The sequence below is a fragment of the Carcharodon carcharias genome, chromosome 20 (assembly GCF_017639515.1).
Source record: "Carcharodon carcharias isolate sCarCar2 chromosome 20, sCarCar2.pri, whole genome shotgun sequence".
NCBI classification, from domain to species: Eukaryota; Metazoa; Chordata; class Chondrichthyes; order Lamniformes; family Lamnidae; genus Carcharodon; species Carcharodon carcharias.
The window spans coordinates 46,941,473-46,963,506 of NC_054486.1; positions in this window are offsets into that span (position 1 = coordinate 46,941,473).

The following is a 22,034-nucleotide window of genomic DNA, read 5'->3' on the forward strand; positions in this document are numbered from 1 at the left end:
AGGTGGGTGGGCTGGCAGGGTGGCAGCTGGGTAGGGTGGCAGGTGGGTGAGGTAGTAGGGTGGCATTTGGGTGAGGTGGTAGTGTGCTATGTGCATAGCATGGTAGGTGGATAGGGTGACAAGTGGGTAGGGTGGCAGGTGGGTGTGTTGCTTGGGGGTAGTCGGGTCAGGAGGGAGTCAAGTGGTGGGGACTAGTCAGGTCAGGTCGGGTCGGGGGGCAGGGATCCAGGGATTGAGGTAATCAGGTGTTGGGGGCTAGTCAGGTCATACGAACAAGGAACAGGAATAGGCCATTCAGCCCCTTGAGCCTGCTCCGCCATTGAATAAGATCATGGCTGACCCGATAGTAACGTGAAATCCACCGCCAATTACCTATCATCCCCTCGCTTGCCAAGAATCAATCCACCTCTGCCTTAAAAATATTCAATGACTCTGTTTTTACCACCTTTTCAGGAAGAGAGTTCCAAAGGCTCACAACCCTCTGATTGAAAAAACTTTGCCTCACCTCTGTTTTAAATGGGCAACCCCTTATTTTTAAACAATGATCCCTAGTTCTAGATTCTCCCACGAGAGGGTACATCCTCCCCACGTCCACCCTGTCAAGGCCCTTCATGATCTTAAAGGTTTCAGTCAAGTTATCTCTTACTCTTTTAAACTCCAGTGGATACAAGCCTAGTTTGTCCAACCATTCCTCAGAAGACAACCCATCCATTCCAGGCATTAGTCTGGTAAACCTTCTCTAAACTACTTCCAACATATTTACATTCTTAAATAATGTGACCAATACTCTATAGAGTACTCCAAATGTCGTATCACCAATTCCCTGTGCAACTGCAGCATAACCTCTCTACTTTTATATTCAATTCCCCTAGCGATAAATGATGACATTCCTGATAGCTTTCCTATTTGCTTGCTGTACTTGCATAGTAGCCTTTTGTGATTCATGCACTAGGATACCCAGATCCTTCTGCACCTCAGAGCTCTGCAGTCTCTCACTATTTAGATAATATGCTTCTGTTTTATTCTTCCTGCCAAAATGGACAATCTCACATTTTCCCACATTAAACTCTAACTTCCAGATCTTAACTCACTTAACCTATCTATATCTGTTTGTAGCCTCCTTATGTCCTGTTCACAACTTACTTTCCTACTATCTTTGTGTCATCAGCAAATTCGGCAACCATCCTTGAATCCCTTCATCCAAGTCATTTATATAAATTGTAAAGATTTGGGATCCCACCACTGACCCCTGTGACACGCCACTCATTGCATCTTGCCAACTTGGAAAAGACCCGTTTATGCCTGCTCTCTGCTTGTTAGCCAGCCAATCTTCTATCCATGCCAACATGTTACCCCCTATACCATGAGCTTTTATTTTCCGCAATAACCTTGATCTGGTACTTTATCAAATGCCTTCTGGAAATCTAAGTACAGTACATCCACTGGTTCCCCTTTATCCACAGCACGTTACTTCCTCAAAGAACTCCAATAAGTTGGTTAAACACAATTTCCCTTTCACAAAACCATGTTGACTCTGCCTGATGACCTTCAGCTTATCTAAGTGCCCTGCTATAACTTTTTTAATAATAGCTTCTAAAACTTTCCCTACAACAGATGTTAAGTTAACCAGCCTGTAGTTTCCTGCTTTCTGTCTCTCTCCCTTTTTGAATAATGGAGTTACATTTGCTATCTTCCAATCTAATGGGACCTTCCCCGAATCTAAGGAGGTTTTGCAAAACAAAACCAGTGCAAAAACAATTTCACTAGACAATTATTTTAAGATCCTAGGCTGAAGTCCATTAGGACCCGAGCTCTTGTCAGCCCACAGCTCCAACAATTTACTCAGTGCCACTTCTCTGGTGACTGTAATTTTCCTGACTTCTTTCCCCACTTCCATTTTCTGGTTTATAGCTGCTCTGGGATGTTACTTATATCCTCTATAGTGAAAACTGATGCAAAATACCCCTTCAATTCATCTGTCATCTCCTTGTTTTCCATTATCAATCCTCCAGATTCACTTTCTATAGGACCAACGCTCACTTTGTTAACTCTTCTTTTTTTAGGTATTTATAGAAACTCTTACTATCTGTTTTTATATTTCTAGCTAGCTTTATCTCATACTCTAATTTTTCCCTCCTTATTAGTCAATAGTCATCCTTTGCAGTTCCTTATATTCTCCAATCTTCTGGCCTCCCACCTATCTTTGTAAAATTATACACTTTTTCTTTAAGTTTGATACTACCTTTAACCTTTCTAGTTAACCACAAATGGTCTATCTATCCCTTGGAATTTTTCTTACTCATTGGAACGTGTCTTTTCTGTGCATTCTGAAATATCCCCTTAAATATTAGCCACTGCATATCCATTGACCTATCCCTTAACCTAATTTGCCAATTCATTTTTGCCAGCTCAATTTTCATGCCCTCATAATTGCTCTTATTTAAGTTTAAAAACTTAGTCTCAGCCCTACTCCTCCCTCCCTCAAACTGAATGTAATTTGCAATCATATTATGATTGCTGTTGCCTAGGGGCACCTTCACTATGAGATCATTAATTACTCCCATTTCATTGCATAATACCAATTCTAGTATAGCCTGCTGTCTAGTTGGCTCCAGAACATGCTGTTCTAAGAAACTATCCTGAAAACATTTAATGTACTCCCCATCTAGGCTAGCTTTGCCCACCTGACTTTATCAGTCTATATGTAAACTAAAACAAAAACAAAAACAGAATTACCTGGAAAAACTCAGCAGGTCTGGCAGCATCGGCAGAGAAGAAAAGAGTTGACGTTTCGAGTCCTCATGACCCTTCGACAGAACTTGAGTTTGAGTCCAAGAAAGAGTTGAAATATAAGCTGGTTTAAGGTGTGTGTGTGGGGGGCGGAGAGAGAGAGAGAGAGAGAGGTGGGGGAGGGGTGTGGTTGTAGGGACAAACAAGCAGTGATAGAAGCAGATCATCAAAAGATGTCAACAACAATAGTACAAAAGAACACATAGGTGTTAAAGTTAAAGTTGGTGATATTATCTAAAAGAATGTGCTAATTAAGAATGGATGGTAGGGCACTCAAGGTATAGCTCTAGTGGGGGTGTTTGTTTTTTTTTAAAATAATGGAAATAGGTGGGAAAAGGAAAATCTTTATAATTTATTGGAAAAAAAAAGGAAGGGGGAAAACAGAAAGGGGGTGGGGATGGGGGAGGGAGCTCACGACCTAAAGTTGTTGAATTCAATATTCAGTCCGGAAGGCTGTAAAGTGCCTAGTCGGAAGATGAGGTGTTGTTTCTCCAGTTTGCGTTGGGCTTCACTGGAACAATGCAGCAAGCCAAGGACAGACATGTGGGCAAGAGAGCAGGGTGGAGTGTTAAAATGGCAAGCAACAGGGAGGTTTGGGTCATTCTTGCGGACAGACCGCAGGTGTTCTGCAAAGCGGTCGCCGAGTTTATGTTTGGTCTCTCCAATGTAGAGGAGACCACATTGGGAGCAACGAATGCAGTGGACTAAGTTGGGGGAAATGCAAGTGAAATGCTGCTTCACTTGAAAGGATTGTTTGGGTCCTTGGACGGTGAGGAGAGAGGAAGTGAAGGGGCAGGTGTTGCATCTTTTGCGTGGGCATGGGATGGTGCCATAGGAGGGGGTTGAGGAGTAGGGGGTGATGGAGGAGTGGACCAGGGTGTCCCGGAGGAAGCGATCCCTACGGAATGCCGACAGTGGGGGTGAAGGGAAGATGTGTTTGGTGGTGGCATCATGCTGGAGTTGGCGGAAATGGCGGAGGATGATCCTTTGAATGCGGAGGCTGGTGGGGTGATAAGTGAGGACAAGGGGGACCCTATCATGTTTCTGGGAGGGGGGAGAAGGCGTGAGGGCGGATGTGCGGGAGATGGGCCGGACACGGTTGAGGGCCCTGCCAACGACCGTGGGTAGAAAACCTCGGTTAAGGAAGAAGGAGGACATGTCAGAGGAACTGTTTTTGAAGGTAGCATCATCGGAACAGATGCGACGGAAGCGAAGGAACTGAGAGAATGGGATGGAGTCCTTACAGGAAGCGGGGTGTGAGGAGCTGTAGTCGAGATAGCTGTGGGAGTCGGTGGGTTTGTAATGGATATTGGTGGACAGTCTATCACCAGAGATTGAGACAGAGAGGTCAAGGAAGGGAAGGGAAGTGTCAGAGATGGACCTCGTGAAAATGATGGAGGGGTGGAGATTGGAAGCAAAATTAATAAATTTTTCCAAGTCCTGACAAGAGCATGAAGCAGCACCGAAGTAATCATCGATGTACCGGAGAAAGAGTTGTGGAAGGGGGCCGGAGTAGGACTGGAACAAGGAATGTTCCACATACCCCATAAAGAGACAGGCATAGCTGGGGCCCATGCAGGTACCCATAGCCACACCTTTTATTTGGAGGAAGTGAGAGGAGTTGAAGGAGAAATTGTTCAGCGTGAGAACAAGTTCAGCCAGACGGAGGAGAGTAGTGGTGGATGGGGATTGTTCGGGCCTCTGTTCAAGGAAGAAGCTAAGGGCCCTCAGACCATCCTGGTGGGGGATGGAGGTGTAGAGGGATTGGACGTCCATGGTGAAGAGGAAGCGGTTGGGGCCAGGGAACTGGAAATTGTTGATGTGACGTAAGGTGTCAGAGGAATCACGGATGTAGGTGGGAAGGGACTGGACAAGGGGAGAGAGAAGGGAGTCAAGATAATGAGAAATGAGTTCTGTGGGGCAGGAGCAAGCTGAGACAATCGGTCTACCGGGGCAGTTCATACACTTCCTCCTACCTCTCCCTGGACCATGACCCCACCACTGAACATCAAGCCATTGTTTCCACGACTGTCACTGACCTCATCTCCTCTGGGGATCTCCCTCCCACAGCTTCCAACCTGATAGTCGCCCAACCTCGGACGGCCCGCTTCTATCTCCTACCCAAAATCCACAAACAGAACTGTCCCGGTAGACCGATCGGCTCAGCTTGCTCCTGCCCCACAGAACTCATTTCTCGTTATCTTGACTCCCTTCTCTCTCCCCTTGTCCAGTCCCTTCCCACCTACATCCGTGATTCCTCTGACACCTTACGTCACATCAACAATTTCCAGTTCCCTGGCCCCAACCGCTTCCTCTTCACCATGGACGTCCAATCCCTCTACACCTCCATCCCCCACCAGGATGGTCTGAGGGCCCTTAGCTTCTTCCTTGAACAGAGGCTCGAACAATCCCCATCCACCACTACTCTCCTCCGTCTGGCTGAACTTGTTCTCACACTGAACAATTTCTCCTTCAACTCCTCTCACTTCCTCCAAATAAAAGGTGTGGCTATGGGTACCCGCATGGGCCCCAGCCATGCCTGTCTCTTTGTGGGGTATGTGGAACATTCCTTGTTCCAGTCCTACTCCGGCCCCCTTCCACAACTCTTTCTCCGGTACATCGATGATTACTTCGGTGCCGCTTCATGCTCTCGTCAGGACTTGGAAAAATTTATTAATTTTGCTTCCAGTCTCCACCCCTCCATCATTTTCACGTGGTCCATCTCTGACACTTCCCTTCCCTTCCTTGACCTCTCTGTCTCAATCTCTGGTGATAGACTGTCCACCAATATCCATTACAAACCCACCGACTCCCACAGCTATCTCGACTACAGCTCCTCACACCCCGCTTCCTGTAAGGACTCCATCCCATTCTCTCAGTTCCTTCGCCTCCGTCGCATCTGTTCCAATGATGCTACCTTCAAAAACAGTTCCTCTGACATGTCCTCCTTCTTCCTTAACCGAGGTTTTCCACCCACGGTCGTTGACAGGGCCGTCAACCGTGTCCAGCCCATCTCCCGCGCCTCCGCCCTCACGCCTTCTCCTCCCTCCCAGAAACATGACAGGGTCCCCCTTGTCCTCACTTATCACCCCACCAGCCTCCGCATTCAAAGGATCATCCTCCGCCATTTCCGCCAACTCCAGCATGATGCCACCACCAAACACATCTTCCCTTCACCCCCCACTATCGGCATTCCGTAGAGATCGCTCCCTCCGGGACACCCTGGTCCAATCCTCCATCACCCCCTACTCCTCAACCCCCTCCTATGGCACCACCCCATGCCCACGCAAAAGATGCAACACCTGCCCCTTCACTTCCTCTCTCCTCACCGTCCAAGGACCCAAACACTCCTTTCAAGTGAAGCAGCATTTCACTTGCATTTCCCCCAACTTAGTCTACTGCATTCGTTGCTCCCAATGTGGTCCCCTCTACATTGGAGAGACCAAACGTAAACTGGGCAACTGCTTTGCAGAACACCTGCAGTCTGTCCGCAAGAATGACCCAAACCTCCCTGTCGCTTGCCATTTTAACACTCCACCCTGCTCTCTTGCCCACATGTCTGTCCTTGGCTTGCTGCATTGTTCCAGTGAAGCCCAACGCAAACTGGAGAAACAACACCTCATCTTCCGACTAGGCACTTTACAGCCTTCCGGACTGAATATTGAATTCAACAACTTTAGGTCGTGAGCTCCCTCCCCCATCCCTACCCCCTTTCTGTTTCCCCCCTCCTTTTTTTTCCAATAATTATAAAGATTTTCCTTTTCCCACCTATTTCCATTATTTTAAAAAAAAACAAACACCCCCACTAGAGCTATACCTTGAGTGCCCTACCATCCATTCTTAATTAGCACATTCCTTTAGATAATATCACCAACTTTAACTTTAACACCTATGTGTTCTTTTGTACTATTGTTGTTGACATCTTTTGATGATCTGCTTCTATCACTGCTTGTTTGTCCCTACAACCATACCCCCCCCTCCACCTCTCTCTCTCTCTCCGGCCCCACACACACACCTTAAACCAGCTTATATTTCAACTCTTTCTTGGACTCAAACTCAAGTTCTGTCGAAGGGTCATGAGGACTCGAAACGTCAACTCTTTTCTTCTCCGCCGATGCTGCCAGACCTGCTGAGTTTTTCCAGGTAATTCTGTTTTTGTTTTTGTTTTGGATTTCCAGCATCCGCAGTTTTTTTGTTTTTATATATGTAAACTAAAACCTTCCATGATTATCACCGTGCCTTTCTGACAAGCTCCATTTATTTCTTCCTTTATGCTCAACCCAACCATGTGGTTACTGTTAGGGGGCTTGTACACAACTTCCACAAGTGACTTTTTGCCTTTACCATTTCTCATCCCTACCCAAACCGTTTCCACATCCTGGTTTCCTGAACTTAGGTCATCCCTCCCTGTTGTGCTAATACCATCATTAACTAACAGAGCCACCCCGCTTCCTGTCCTTCCTAAATATCCTGCATCCTTCAATATTCAGATCCCAATCCATGTCCTCCTGCAGCCATGTGTCCGTAATGGCCATAAAATCGTAATTATTTATTTCTATGTGCACTCTCAGTTCACCTGTTTTGTTTCGAATGCAATGTGCATTCAGATACAGAGCTTTTAGTTTTATCCTTTTAATCCTTATATAACCTATAGTTTCATCTGTAGATTTACTGTCAGATTTGTTCTCTCTATCCCTTCCTATCGCGGTTTCTTTTTCATTTCCTGTAGTAATACCTTTCTCCTTTGTCTTGTCTCTACTCTTTGGTTTACCACATCTTCCAAAATTTGATCCCTTTCCCGCACTATTTAGTTTAAAACCCTCTCTACTTCCCTAGTTATGCAGCTCGCAAGCACACCAGATCCAGCATGGTACATGTGTCGACCATCCCAACGGTACAGATCCCACTTTCCCTAGTACTGGCGCCAGAGTCCACAAACCTGAACTCATTTCTCCCACACCAGTCTTTGAGCCACCACATTCATCTCCCTAATCTGATTTGTCCTATGCCAATTTGCACGTGGCTCAGCTGAAAATCCAGAGATTATGAACTTTGAGGTTCTGCTTCTTAATTTGATACCTAGGTCCTCATACTGACTTTGCAGAACCTCCTTCTTTGTCCTGCCTATGTCATTGGTCCCTATATGGACCACAACGACTGGGTCCTCCCCCTCCCACTGCAAGTTGCTTTCCAGTCCTGAGCATATCCCCTGCACCCTGGAACCGGGCAGGCAACACAGCCATCTGGACACAAACTCTTTGCTGCAGAGAACAGTGTCAATCTCTCTGGGTATACTATCCCCTATTATCACTACATTCCTTTTTGCTCCCCCCACTTGAATGGCTTCCTGTCTCACGTTGCCATGGCCACTTAGCTCATCTACCCTGCAGCCCCCACTCGCATCCAAACAAGCTGAAAAAACCTCAAACCTGTTGGACAGTTGCAGAGGCTCACACTTCTGCACTCCTTACCTGACTCACAGTCACACTCTCTTGCCCCTGATCACTGACCAAATCAGAAGACCCTGTCCTAAAAGGTGTGATTACCTCCTGATACAAAGAATTCAGGTAACTTTCCCCCTTCCTGATGCGTCGCAGTATCTGTAGTTCAGCCTCCAGCTCATAAACTCTGAGCTGAAGCTGCTCCAACTTCAAACACTTACAGCAGACGTATTGCCCTGGATCAAACTGGCATCCAGCTGCTTCCACTCGCTGCAGCTGTGACACATCACCTGTCCTGACATCCTTAATATGTTCTAATTAACTATTTAATTATTTTATTCAATTATATATTTAACTTTTGTTTTTATATATGCTATTAACCTTACCACCAGTTGCTAGACTATTTTGAACCTTAGGAATAAAATAAACCTTCGTTACTTATGAGATACCAAATAACTAGCTTCTTCTCCTGTAGCAGAGTAAGACCACTTCCTGAAGGCTGAGAAAGTTAGAAAGCAGAAAGCAAAAGAGCACCTCTTTTCCTTCCTCCCTTAATTACCCAACTCCCAACACACTAACTCACACTTCTTGCAGTAAACCTTACCTACAGCACCTCTTTCCCCCAAAGACTGAATTTCCACTTGAACCAAATTTCCAAATATACTCAGAATTACCTGGAAAAACTCAGCAGGTCTGGCAGCATCGGCGGAGAAGAAAAGAGCAACTCTCTTTTCTTCTCCGCCGATGCTGCCAGACCTGCTGAGTTTTTCCAGGTAATTCTGTTTTTGTTTTGGATTTCCAGCATCCGCAGTTTTTTGTTTTTATTCCAAATATACTCACTCGGTCTCTGTCTCACTCAGGCCGAAGTCTCCACTCACTGATTGTATGCCTCTTATTTGTGTCAGAGTGGGAAGTCCAGGGGCAATTTGGGAGGTTGAGAGGGTGTCAGTGTGAGTGATTTGGGGGGTCAGTAGTATAGTTGCCCAGGAGTTAGGCTAGGATTTTTCTCTCTAACTTTTCCTGGGTAATGATCGAGTAAATGGTAATTGTCCAAAGTCTACGACTCTAACTCAGAGTCGAAGCCTTTTTTGGCGGGTAGCAGGGAGCAGGCGAATTTCCCACTGGAAGTTAAAACTTCCCTGGCAATTCCCATGAAGTCCTTGCATTGGCACTTCGTAGGGGTGCCATAGTGTATCTTCTGAGATGCGTCCGGTATTCCCACCATCTGGAGCTTGGAAGATCTGGCCCAAAAATTCTACATAAACTTAAGAAATCAAATAAGTGCCTTTACAAGTTCCTTTGTGCTAACAGTATATTATTCTTGACACTGAAAATGTTAGACTGATGCAAATACCAAACATAAAATTAGTCAATAAATTTTCAAAACATGCTTTGTATATTATAACTGTGAATTGACATGTCTTCCAATGCATTAGAAAGCTATAATTTACTTCTTACATTTTAATTTCTGCAATGAGTTTTGAAATTTCAGATTTTGTTCAATTGTAAAAATATACTGAATGCCTTACAATAGAATTAAAGAATTCAGTAAACAAACCTACACTCAATCAAAAGTATTTGGTGGGTTTAAAGCAGTTAAAAGTGACACTCATTTCCAAACCATAAAGGAATCTGCACCAAAATATGTCACTTTCCTTTAGGAAATGAAATGAGACTGAGTACACCAAGTTCTTAATCAACATCATACAATAGACACAAAGTATATAAAATATGTGCTTTTATTTTAATAAAACATATTATAAAATAAAAGCAAGAAATTGCACCCAGGTAAGGTTTTAACCAATTGTTTGAAAAGTGCATTATGTTTTTTTTATTTAATTATTCATGGGGTGGGGGCATCCCTGGCTAGGCCAACATTTGTTGCCCATCACTAATTGCCTTTGAGAAGGTGGTGGTGGTGTGCCGCCGCCTTCAACTGCTGCAGTCCTTGTGTTTTAGGGACACACACAGTGCTGTTAGGAAGGGAGTTCCAGGATTTCAACCCAGTGGCAGTGAAGGAACAGTGATATAGTTCGAAGTCAGGGTGGTGAGTTGCTTAGAGGGAAACTTGTAAGTGGTGGTGTTCCCATGCATGTCCTTATCCTTCTGGGTGGTACAGGTCAAGAGTTTGAAAGATGCTGTTGAAGGAGCCTTGGTGAACTGCTGCAGGGCATCTTGTAGATGGTGCACAATGCCTGCCACTGTGTGGAGGGAATGTTGAAAGTGGTGGATGGAGTGCCAATGAAGTGGACTGCTTTGTCCTGGATGGTGTCAGGCTTCTTGAGTGTTGTTGGAGTTGCACTCACTGAGACAAGTGGAGAGTATTTTAATCACACTCTTTGTAGATGGGGGACAGGCTTTGGGGAGTCAGGAGGTGAGTTACTCGCCACCAAATTCCCAGCCTCTGACCGGCTCTTGTAGCCATAGTATTTATGTGGCTATGCCAGTTCAGTTTCGGGTCAATGATAACCCACAGGATGTTGATAGCGGGGGATTCAGCAATGGTAATGTCATTGAATGTCAAGGGGAGCTGGTCAGGTTCACTCATGTTGAAGATGGTCATTGCCTGGCACTTGTGTAGAGCAAATGTTACTTGGCACTTGTCAGCCCAAGCCTGAATGTTGTCCAGGTCTTGTTGCATATGGGCATGGGGGACTGTCTCAAACTGAGGAGTCACGCATAGTGCTGAACATTGTGCAATCATCAGCAAACATCCCCACTTTTGACCTAATAATGGAAGGGAGATCATTGGTGAAACAGCTGGAGATGGTTGGGCCTAGGACACTACCCTGAGGAACTCCTGCAGTGATGTCCCTGGATTGAGATGACTGACCTCCAACAACCACAACCATCTTCCTTTGTGCTAGGTATGGCTCCAACCAGTGGAGAGTTTTCCACCTGATTTGCATTGACTTCAGTTTTGCTAGGGTTCCTTGATGCCACACTAGGTCAAATGCTGCCTTGATGTCAAGGGCAGTCACTCTCACCTCACCTTCATCAGGTTGCCTTGGTCATTTGCTTTTTGCTGCCATCAGCTGGAAATATTATCTCTGAGTTCCCGAGCTGTCTGGAGGAGGTCACACAGTGAGCTCTTGTTGCACCATTGGGCGGTGCACTGGTGGGTTGTGCCATTGCTGAGCACAGGTTGATGAAGCTGTTGATGCCAACTAAATTTTTTCAAAGTTGGAGATTTCTTCTACCTGGATCTATAGAAGGTTTTCGGCAAGAAATGCACAGATTTCACATTGTTGGAAAAGTCACTTGCATTCCTCCTTCAGAACAGCTGTATACAGAAATGCAGCTGTTACACAGGACTTTCTGCCCTGAAGCATGGGGATGTTATGCATGGGGATCAGATGATGCGGGCTTCCCTTGTCATCTATATTCTTGCGCTTGCTGCCATGCGATTGGGTGCAGGCAGCTGCGTTGTTCACGTGGCAGATTTTTGACTCCTTCCTGGCTCGCAGGCGGACTCAGCGACAATAAGAGTAAATCTAGCCCTACAAGTGTAGACTAACTTTAACTAGTGCTATGCACTCACGATATTGGCTCCCTGCTAATTCGTGCTGCCAATGAACAGTATGGTTAGCGCTGGCTAGACGCTTGAATCATTTAAAAGCCCAGACAGCTGTAACATTTTGGATTTGGATACATAAGGTAGGCAGTCGAGTATTTGTAAGTAATTTTACGGTAGTTTTGTCTTCTTCCAAATGAGGGCTGGGCCCCTACCCCTATGAGCACCCAATTGATATACTTTATTTCTGAAGGCTGGTAGCTTACCCTGGGTCAATCAGCCGTTCAAACCTTTCTGACCATTGAATACATGGCAGGTACCCAATATGTTAGGGTAGTCACCTCGCCCAACAACTACCACCGCCCCCCCGCCCCCCATCCCCCACCCATCCATCAGCCTGGCTTGAGGTCACATTTTAACCTACCTCATGTTGGAAGCCATTTACTAGATAAAAGGGGTATGCAGGGCACCAGAAGACTTCCGGCTATCTGTTCAGGAACGTCTGTAGAGTCTAGTGATCTCAGTGCAATTTTTGTGACCTTTATCTCTACCTTGGCCCTGAATTGTTTGTTTTTTTTCAGAGAGTGAGAGATCAAGAGAATTAATGCTGTCCCAGCTAATTTAATAAGAATTCTATACAACTCTAAAAATATACCATTTCTCAAAGATCCTTATTTCTTATCGTTCCCCCTTTGAGGAGGAAATATCCTTATTCACTTCTCACACCTGATTTAGCTAGCCTAGACATTTCCACAATACAAGCTCATCTTCTTAAGTTCTTGATTATGTATCACAAATAAACCAAAACTACTAGGGTATTAATAGTATACTCTGGGTGATTACCAAACATAGAGCTAACATCCTCAACTAGGTAGTTTGACTGACGCTGTATACTAATTCATACCAAGCCCGTTATCCTAACCTCTGAATTTCTTGTTGTATTTCTTTATTCCGCAGGACTATTTTAACCAGGTATTTCTCCGATGTACTGGTCCTATCTAAGATCGATTTGAGGTTCAAAGATTGTAGGGGAATTGACTGGCTGAACTGGGATATGGTCTTAAGGACCTAGTTTTGCATAGCGATGTTTTCTCTCAATTCTGTGACATTATGTAAGGATACGGGGAACAGGTGGTGACTTCCTAACATAGTAGCTTCATTGGGTTTGAAGCAGCAGTTGGGCTTCAAAATGGGACACACCTTATCCCCATGCTTCATTATTCTGACATTTGTCATTTCGCAGTAGGCCCCCATCTTGAGATATACATACTAGTAGCTATAAAAACTATCATTGAAATGAGCCATTTTTCCATCAGTTCAATAAACACTTTAATGAAAATGAATCTGAGTGAGTAAATGTGGTACAAAATTAATAAACCCAGTTTGGGTAATCCAGATGTAGGGCTAGGTTATTACCAATTATCAGGATAACATCCATAACAAGTCACTGGAGCTCAAAAGTAATTTATTAAATGTAGCATTTAAAGACATTTTAACACAATGAGATGCTATTGATGCAAGTTCTTTCTTTCCGTTATATCAATACAAGTATTCCTTAATTATTTATATTACGTTAAAGCAGAGGCTGATAGGTTTCTACATACTAATGACATCAAGGGATACGGGATAGTGTCAGAGGATGGTGTTGAGGTGGAAGATCAACCATGATTCATTTATGTGGCGGAGCTGTCTGGAAGGGCTGAATGGCCTACTCCTGCTCCTATTTTCCTTTGCATCCCCTGTATGTCTCTCCTACTTTCTGCTGGAACACTCTCTGGCTCACTTTAAGACCAAAAGGGCGATGTAGAATTTAGTACCATCCAAAGGGTGTGTTGAATGTTACTAACAGTGAAGATTCCATATCTAATTTCACATTCTAGTAGTTATTTCTGGCATCGAGCTTGCTGAAAGCCTTTGCCGCTGCCAGTTCTGGTGTGATCTCTCCCAGTGTTAGAAAAGCTTTGTGAACCCTCTTTATTGCTTGATGAAGATCTTTGGGATCCAGGCAAATTCTTAGCCATACCGGACAAGTTACTACTTGAAACAGATAACTTTATTAGAGAGCTCTTTGAGAAGCTACATGCTTGAACCAGTTCCATGACTAGAATGCTCTGCCCTCCAGATTATCCATGGTTAGACTTCATTCGTCAAGAACAATCACATGACCCCTAATAGGCATTAGGAAAAACTATACCTTCAATCACTACATTTCCTCCCCCTTTAGTTTTTTCCCATTTCTGTTTTCAAAGAACATTTTAATCCACAACATATACATATATACAGGTCAGGTGATTAAAGATTAAGTCTCTGAGGTGGTTTTCTTATTCGGTTAGAGCAGCATAGCTCTACCACTTGAGGTTCTCCCACTGGATTGACATGATCAGGAAATGCAGCATCAGGTACATCATTAGAAAGTGGCAGTTTAAGGTTAGGCAACTCTACAGAGGCATCAAGTATGCCTATCCTAAGTCATTCTGTCACCTCGGGGATTAATGGTTCAATGTTAATCACAGGTGGAATGGCTGGTTGCTGGAATGCCTCTCTATTCCTAAAATGATCCACATGTTTTTGAATAATTCAGTCTTCCACTTCCACATGGAAGGAGAAGGGATCAGTTTTGAGACAATTGTACCAGGAGCTCAACTAGGTCCATTTCCAAAATTCCACATGAAAATTGTATCTCCTACAGTAAATCTTCAAGCTTTGCTACAAATATCATAATTCAATTTTGATTACTCTGATCCCTCTCTACCTCCCCCTCTAAGTTTGGAAACACCAGACATAATCTTGTACATAGGCAGCATTTCATCAATAATTCAGATGGCTTTGAACCCATTGTTGAATGAGGAGTCATATGATAATTGAGAAGAAAGTGGGAAAGTCACATTTCTAGAGTACCTTTGGATAACCTCTTCATTCCAGATTTGAAAGTTTGCACAGCTCTTTCAGCTGACCCATTTGATGAGGGGTGATCTGGTGCTGTTTTAATATGTCTGATTCCATTTAAACTCATGAATGTCTGAAACTCTGTACTGGTAAAGACAGTACCATTATCCTAAACGATGATTTCCAGTAAGCCATGTAAACTAAAACTGTGATGCAGCTTTTCAGTAGTTGCATTCAATGTCGGTGTTCTAACTTCATACAAATCCATCCACTTAGAATGCATATCTATGATCAATAAAGACATGGTACCTAAGAATGGACCTACATAAACAATATGTAGTCTAACCCAGGGTTGACCAGGCCACTCTGACATATGCAGTGGAGCTGAAATGAGCAACTTCTGTTGTTGCTGACAATGGAGACAGTGCTTGACCATGCTTTCAATGTCACTGTCTATGCCTGGCCACCAGACATAGCTTCGCGTAAGCACCTTCATCTTTGAAATGCCGGAATGTGCACTGTAAATCCCTGTCAAGAGTGGTTCTCTTTCTTGTGAAGGGACATTGAACTCTTGATCCCCACAACAAGATTCCACCTCGACAACTTAACTCTGTTTTCCAGGCATTGAATGGTCTTATCCCTTCAGACGTGGGTGAATTCGACCATCATTGCAATACAAGGTCTTGGACTTTGGACAAAATTGGATCTCTGTTAGTCCAATTCCTTATTTGCTTCACACACACAGGCTAAGAGTCCAAGAAATTCAATGCAAACACAGCTTCTTATGGCACTGGAGCACGTACAATACTATCTGGTAACGGGAGACGACAACGATTCCGCAATTGCAATATGAAAGCCAGAACAGTGCATAAAGGTATACTCAACACAAATAATATCAAAGTCCAATGTTGAATTCTTGCTGTGGCTATTGGCAGAATGGCTTTATTGTCACTAAATAAATGCATTAATGGTTTATGGTCCAACACAAGGGTGAAATGTTGTCCATACAGATAATGGTGGAATTATTTCACTGCAAATATCACTGATAAATCTTCCTTCTCTAGTTGGGAATAACCCTTCTTGGTTGCAGAGAGGGTTCTCGATACATAGCCAATTGGTTTTTCGGAACTATCTTCCATCCTGAGTAATAACACAGCACCCACACTGTAAGGAGATGCATGATATGTTAATATTAATTCTTTTGATAGGTCATGATATACCAGTAGACATGATGAGTGTAATAGCTTCCAACTTTCACAAAGGTTTCTTCTTGTTGGGAATTCCATGACCAACGATGATTCTTTTTCAATAACTAGTGTAATGGTGCTGACACTGTTCACAAGATTGGCAAGAAGGGGCTATGATAATTAATCATACTCAAAAAAGACTTCTGTTCAGTTACACTGAATGAAAAGGGCGCCTCTTTGATTGCCCTAACTTTCTCATCTACTGGATGCAACCCCATGGCATCCACTCAGTGACCCAGGTAAGTGACTTCTGGCACTAGAAATGTACATTTCTCTTTCTTCAATTGTACACCAGCTTCCAAGAATCCTCTTAACACCATTTCCAGGTTGGCTAAACATAAAGTCCTTGCATTTAACTTTCCATGGTCCTTTGGAAGATTGCACATGCAGATGATACTCCAAAGGGTAGGCGCATATATTGATACAGTCCCATGTGTGTGTTGATGGTTACACACCCTCTAGACATGCTATCCAGCTCTAACTGTTGGTATGCATTGGCTCATGTCCAGTTTGGTGTAAGATTTGCCTCCAGCTAGCTTTGCATACAAGTTGTTTATCCTCAGGATAGGATATTTATCTAGTTTAGCTGCCTTGTTCATGGTCAATTTGTAAACCTCACAAATGCGTATAGTTTGATAAGGTTTCATCACAGGGACTATGGGTGCTGCCCATTCTTAAAATTGGACTCGCTGGATTATGCTCAGTTTCTCTAGGCAGCATAATTCTGCACCCACCTTCTTCTTTAAGGCATAAGGCACAGGTTTGGCCTCAAAGAACCAGGATGTCGCCTCCAAATCTACATATATTTTTGCTTGCAAACATTTTAACTTACCTAATTCGTCACGAAATATACTGTTGCATTTCCTTAGCTCAGGAACTCTTCCTGTTCTCACTTGAAATATCTCAGACCAGTTGAGCTTAATTCTTTGTAACCAGTCTCGGCCCAGGAGACTTGGCCCTTCACCTGTCACTACGATCACTGGAAGCTGGGCTGTTGCCTAAAGGACACAGGTTCTGTGGCGATGCCCTTTACCTGTATTGATTCTCCAGTGTATGTCTTTAATTGAGCCATGGTTTGCTCTAGATTCAGTGGCTGGTTACCTTCATTTAGGTGTTTAAATGTGTGCTCTCCTACCGCTGTGGTTGAGGCTCCTGTATCTACCAGCGTTATTGGTGGCTTCCCATTCATTTGATTTGTGATGGTTAATGGTTCAGTTTTCACTGCTTTGACATTGTACAGGGAATAGATATTGGTATCGGCGGCTTGAGGTTCTGTTATATTATTCACTTCAATCATTTTGGTCTGCTGTCTTATGGGCTGTCTCAATTTCACCCTGAATTGCTTTATTACATGACCTTTCTTATGGCAGTAATGGCATTCTGCATCCTTGAATCTGCAGGTGTCTGGTACATGGTTACCCCCACATCTGTAACAGATTAACTCAGAATCACTGCTGAAATGCTTCCAAAAGGCCTTTTCATTTATCGAGCAGCCGGGATTGTCTCTTGTTTCGTTGCTGTGTTTCTGGCTTTCGCACCACACCCGGTGGTAAGTTCCTGCCCCTCCTGAAGAATAGTGTCATGTTGCACATTCTGCAAAGACTGTGAATCTCTTGCAGCACTTTCCATGGCAAGCGCTATCACCATGGAGCGCTTCAAATCGATGTTAACTTCTGTGAGTAAACGGCACTGAATGGCGTCGTCATGAACTCCACAAACTAACCGGTTCCACAACATGTCATTGAATGTGTCTCTGAAATTGCAGTGCTCAGTCAACTGCTTCAACTTCACTATATAGGTTGCAATGGACTCTGCCGGGGCCCTTACTCTGGAGGTAGGCCTAATTAGGCATTATTACAGATGGCTTTGGTTGAAAATGCATCTTCACAAGGTCTACTAATTCATTAAAAGATTTAGAGTTGGGCACATTTGGGGCCATCAGACTGCGGATGAGATTGTATATCTTGCTACCACAGCCACAAGATATAAGTCAAGGTGCTCTACACACTGGCTTCTGTCTTACATGGATGTGTCACACGGATCGATTCTGCCAAAGACTGGCATGACTGGTGAGTATTCTTTTCTTTTTTTCTTTAAGATCTGACATACTCATGGTAACCAGGTGAGGTGCAGTGTTGGAGCTATTTTAACTTCGTCACCAAATGTAATGACTTGATGTACTGGACAGGTTTCTACTTGAAATAGATAACTTTATTACAGAGCTCTTTTCAAAGCTTGTACCAGGTCCATGACTAGAAAGCCACACTGCCTGGATTGCCCGTGCCTAGGGCTCATTTGTCAAGAAAAATCACATCACCCCTTAATAGACAGTAGGAAAAACTACACCTTCAATCACTATACCATCCATTTGGCTTCTCTCTCACCATGATGGAATTTACCCAATCTGTAGGTCCTGTGACTCTGGCGATCACTTTTTCTTCCATCTCTTGGAGCTCTCTTTCAAGCTTTCCTTCTGTTCTGTTGGTACTTTACATGAGGCTTCATCACTGGGTCAACCATGATGTGATACTCAAAATCTCCAAAGCATCCAACCGTCTCAATGAAACACTTCTGGGTACATTTGCACCAGGTCTTCCTTGTATCTGATTGGAGGGTGCTTTTCAATGGATATACTCTCTTCAGCTCTCAATGCCGCCTTCTTTACCTCATGGTTTACTGAGGTAATCTGCAGCTCTTCACAACTGCACAACCCCAGGATAGCAGGACCGTTTGTTCCAGTGAGATAGAACATATAGCCCACATCTTTGCCTTTGTGTGTCCCTCTGATTTGGGTTGTTCCTAGCTGTTGAATCTCAGTTTCCCTGTATATCATTAGCATTATGTTGTTTGGTTTCAGAACACCTTTCTTGGATTTTCAGGAAAGATCTTCTGGTATAGTCTGAGTGGGAAACTGTTACTCTGCGCTCTGGTATCAATCTTCACTTTCAGACTTATTGTTGTAGGTTTTTCCCTCACCCTGTTCCTGACCTGAATAGTGGTGTGAACTTCTTTTCTCTGGGAACTGTCACATCCAGCTATTTCATGCTATTGTATGGTTCCTATGCCTAACATGTTCTCAAATTCACCATCATCTTCAAGTGTATGGTTGTTTTGATTTTTATTCCTGTCTATTTGCCCAGTTGCTTTGGCTCTGGCACTTCATCTACCACCTTCTCCTTTTGTTCTGCAAATCTTTTTCCAATAATTGGCCTTTCCTCAAGCTCTGCAGATTGATCCACATGCGAGACATTTCCTTCTGGCTGTGAATTCATATGATTGCCCACATCTCCTCTATGACTGTCTCTCTGTTTGTTGTACATTCTTTTGTTTCTGCTACCTTCCTCTTGGCTGAAGGCTAGCTGTTTAGGTAGTCAGTGTCTTCACCTGTCTGCTCATGGCTTCATGTGCTCTGGCAGTATCTACAGCATGTGATTAGCACTTTCTCTACTTCAGGGTGAGCAGAACCCCAAATTAGTTGAACTACCAGCTTTTCAGCTGTGTCCTTAAACTAATATTTTCTAGCTGCATTTTTAAATCTTATTACATAATTATCAATTGGCTCGCCTAATTCATGCCTGAGGCCTTGAAATTCAAACTGGTATAACCGAAGATTCAATTTTGGCTGGCGATGGGTGCTGAATTTTTCAAAAAGATTTGTCTGGGTCTTTGCGGTCCTCCTCCGTAAATTCCCTGCTGTTAAATAAACGTTATCCTGTATCTTCTGCCCCCAGAAGGATATAGCTGACACTTTCTTCATTGCAAGTGTCATTTAGGAACCTGCTTAATGTCAATCTGCACTCTTGTTTAAACTTTGCAAATGCCTGTACAACATCATCAGCTTCCCAATTCATTGTGGACTATAGCTGTGCATTCATTGCTGTGCTGGTCGACATTTTGTTTTTTTTTGTTTTCGCGTGATTCATTCAGTTTTTCTTCTGGCACTATTGTGGGTCGATTTTCCAAATCATCACTAAATTACTTTAAATAGCTTGAGGTTTACACAGAGGCATTCGCTGCCACCATGCTAGGTGTGCTTGTTCCCTTTTGGATACCTGATCTTGGTAATAGTCATACTTTAATCTTGAAGGTTGAGAGCTATTTATGTTTAATGCTTGTCATGTTGCATTGCACAATAGAAGGACTGGCTTGAACAGGTTCTGTTACTCAACACATAAATTTCTAGTGCAGCTGTGAAATGTGGCCCCCAGAAAACTTACACATAACAATTAGCTCCTAGTTAATTAGTTCCTAGACCTTTACAGATAATGCAACAATATATAACAGCTGGTAAGTATTATCACCCCTGGTAGTATTCTAGATGGGGAGCATCTTTTAGTTGATCTGTAAGCAGAAATTGCAGATTATTTACTCTTTCACGGGTTTTAACCGATTAATATGACATCATTTGGGTCTCTTTCTTGTGTTTTTTTTATCTGAAATCTGGGCAAAATACGTTGCAGGACTCGCCTTATCAACTATTGGATAGGATCCCATCTAGTTTAGTTTGAAAACATGTCCTTTCCTTAAATAATTTGGGACCATGACCAGCTCTTCCACTTCGTACTTGAACGGCCTGACATTTTTATCAAAATATTTTCTTATTTGCTTCTGACTTTTCCCAGTACATTGTGCTACAAATTCATTTGTTTTTTGGATACGATCTACTATGGACTCTGGCCATTTCGGATTGACCGCCCCCTGCAGGAGCAGGGTGAGAGCTGGGTTGAGCAGGTGGACAGGTGTTCTTATTGTTGGCTCATCATAGCCTGGTAGGGTGAGATACCTGTAGTGCTATGTGAAGTTGCTGTAATGGCTCTTAGACACATGGGTAACATGGAACAGGATAATTTTCACAAAACTTCTTCACCATTGTTTTGAGGGGTCGGTTAACCTTTTCTGCTATCCCTGATGACTGCAGGTGATGTGCTACATGCAACTTATGGGGCAAGATTTTCCCCCCGTCGGGGGGGATGTGAGCGGGCGTGGGCTGGCTGCCCTCTGATCAGTGTCCCCAGTTGGGGGTGCGCCACCATTTTTCATTGGCCCACCCAGGGTGATGTCCACTCCCAGTGCCCCCGCTTGCCAATGAGAAAATTCTTGCCATGGTCAATTTTCGTAAGGTTCTAGAGGTCTGACAACAATTTCTCAAGAAAGTGTGTATCCTGATTACTGTCAACCTGAAGTGGTAATCCCCACCTGCAGATCAACTCACACAGTAGCAGCTTAGCTGCAGTGAGGGCTGTGTTCATCTTGCAGGCGAAGGCCTCTATCTATTTAGTGAATTTGTCTATTAAGAGTAAACAGTATCTGTAGTCTAAGATTGCTGTGGTGAGGGGTCCTTTGAAATCTAACCAAATATGTGTCCAGGGTCTATCTGGTGGTGGCAGCCTTTGTAAGAGTGCCTGAAAAGAATGGTGGCTTGGGTCATGCTGGAGGCATGGGAGACATCTCTGAGTCTTGGCCTCAAAGTCTGTTTCACAGCCCAGATACCAGGCTATGGTGGAGAGCTTCTCCAGCACTACCTTTGCTGAACAGTACCTTCCAGTGGGGTGAGTGTGTAACAACTCAAACAAATCATCTCCCATGGTCAGGGAACACAAGCAACGGAGAACCCAGAGACACCATCATAAATTAGGATAAATGACATACTTGAGCTGGTCCGATAGAGGGACGTGAGTTGAACCCAAGGGGTCAGAGCTGGAAGAGGCTGGCCCTCTTGGTGCCAGACGATGAATGTTGGGAATGCATCATGTGGGCAACAAGGTCATTGATTGGACTGATCGCCGCTAAAAGTAGTGGGTTCAGTTCTGTGGCAGCTTGCTTTGTGGCCTGGTCTGCCATGAGGTTGCCTCTGGTGAGGGCTTTTATAGAGTGGGAATGTGCCCTAATTTTGCCTTCTAAACAGGCACCAGAGGCATAAACCTAAACCATACCGCATCGAGGGTTCGGAATGAGCCAGCATGTAATAAGGGTTTACTGCCAATCGTATAAAAATTATTCTGCACATGCAGCGGTAGAGGCAACAAGGTGTTAATGGCATAGGTGCTGCCGAACCAAATGTTAACACTTTGAGAACTAGTAACCTGAATGGCAGTCACAAGCATGGCCTCCTTGGCATATCTGCAGAGTGAGGGTTATATTTATACTGAATAGTCT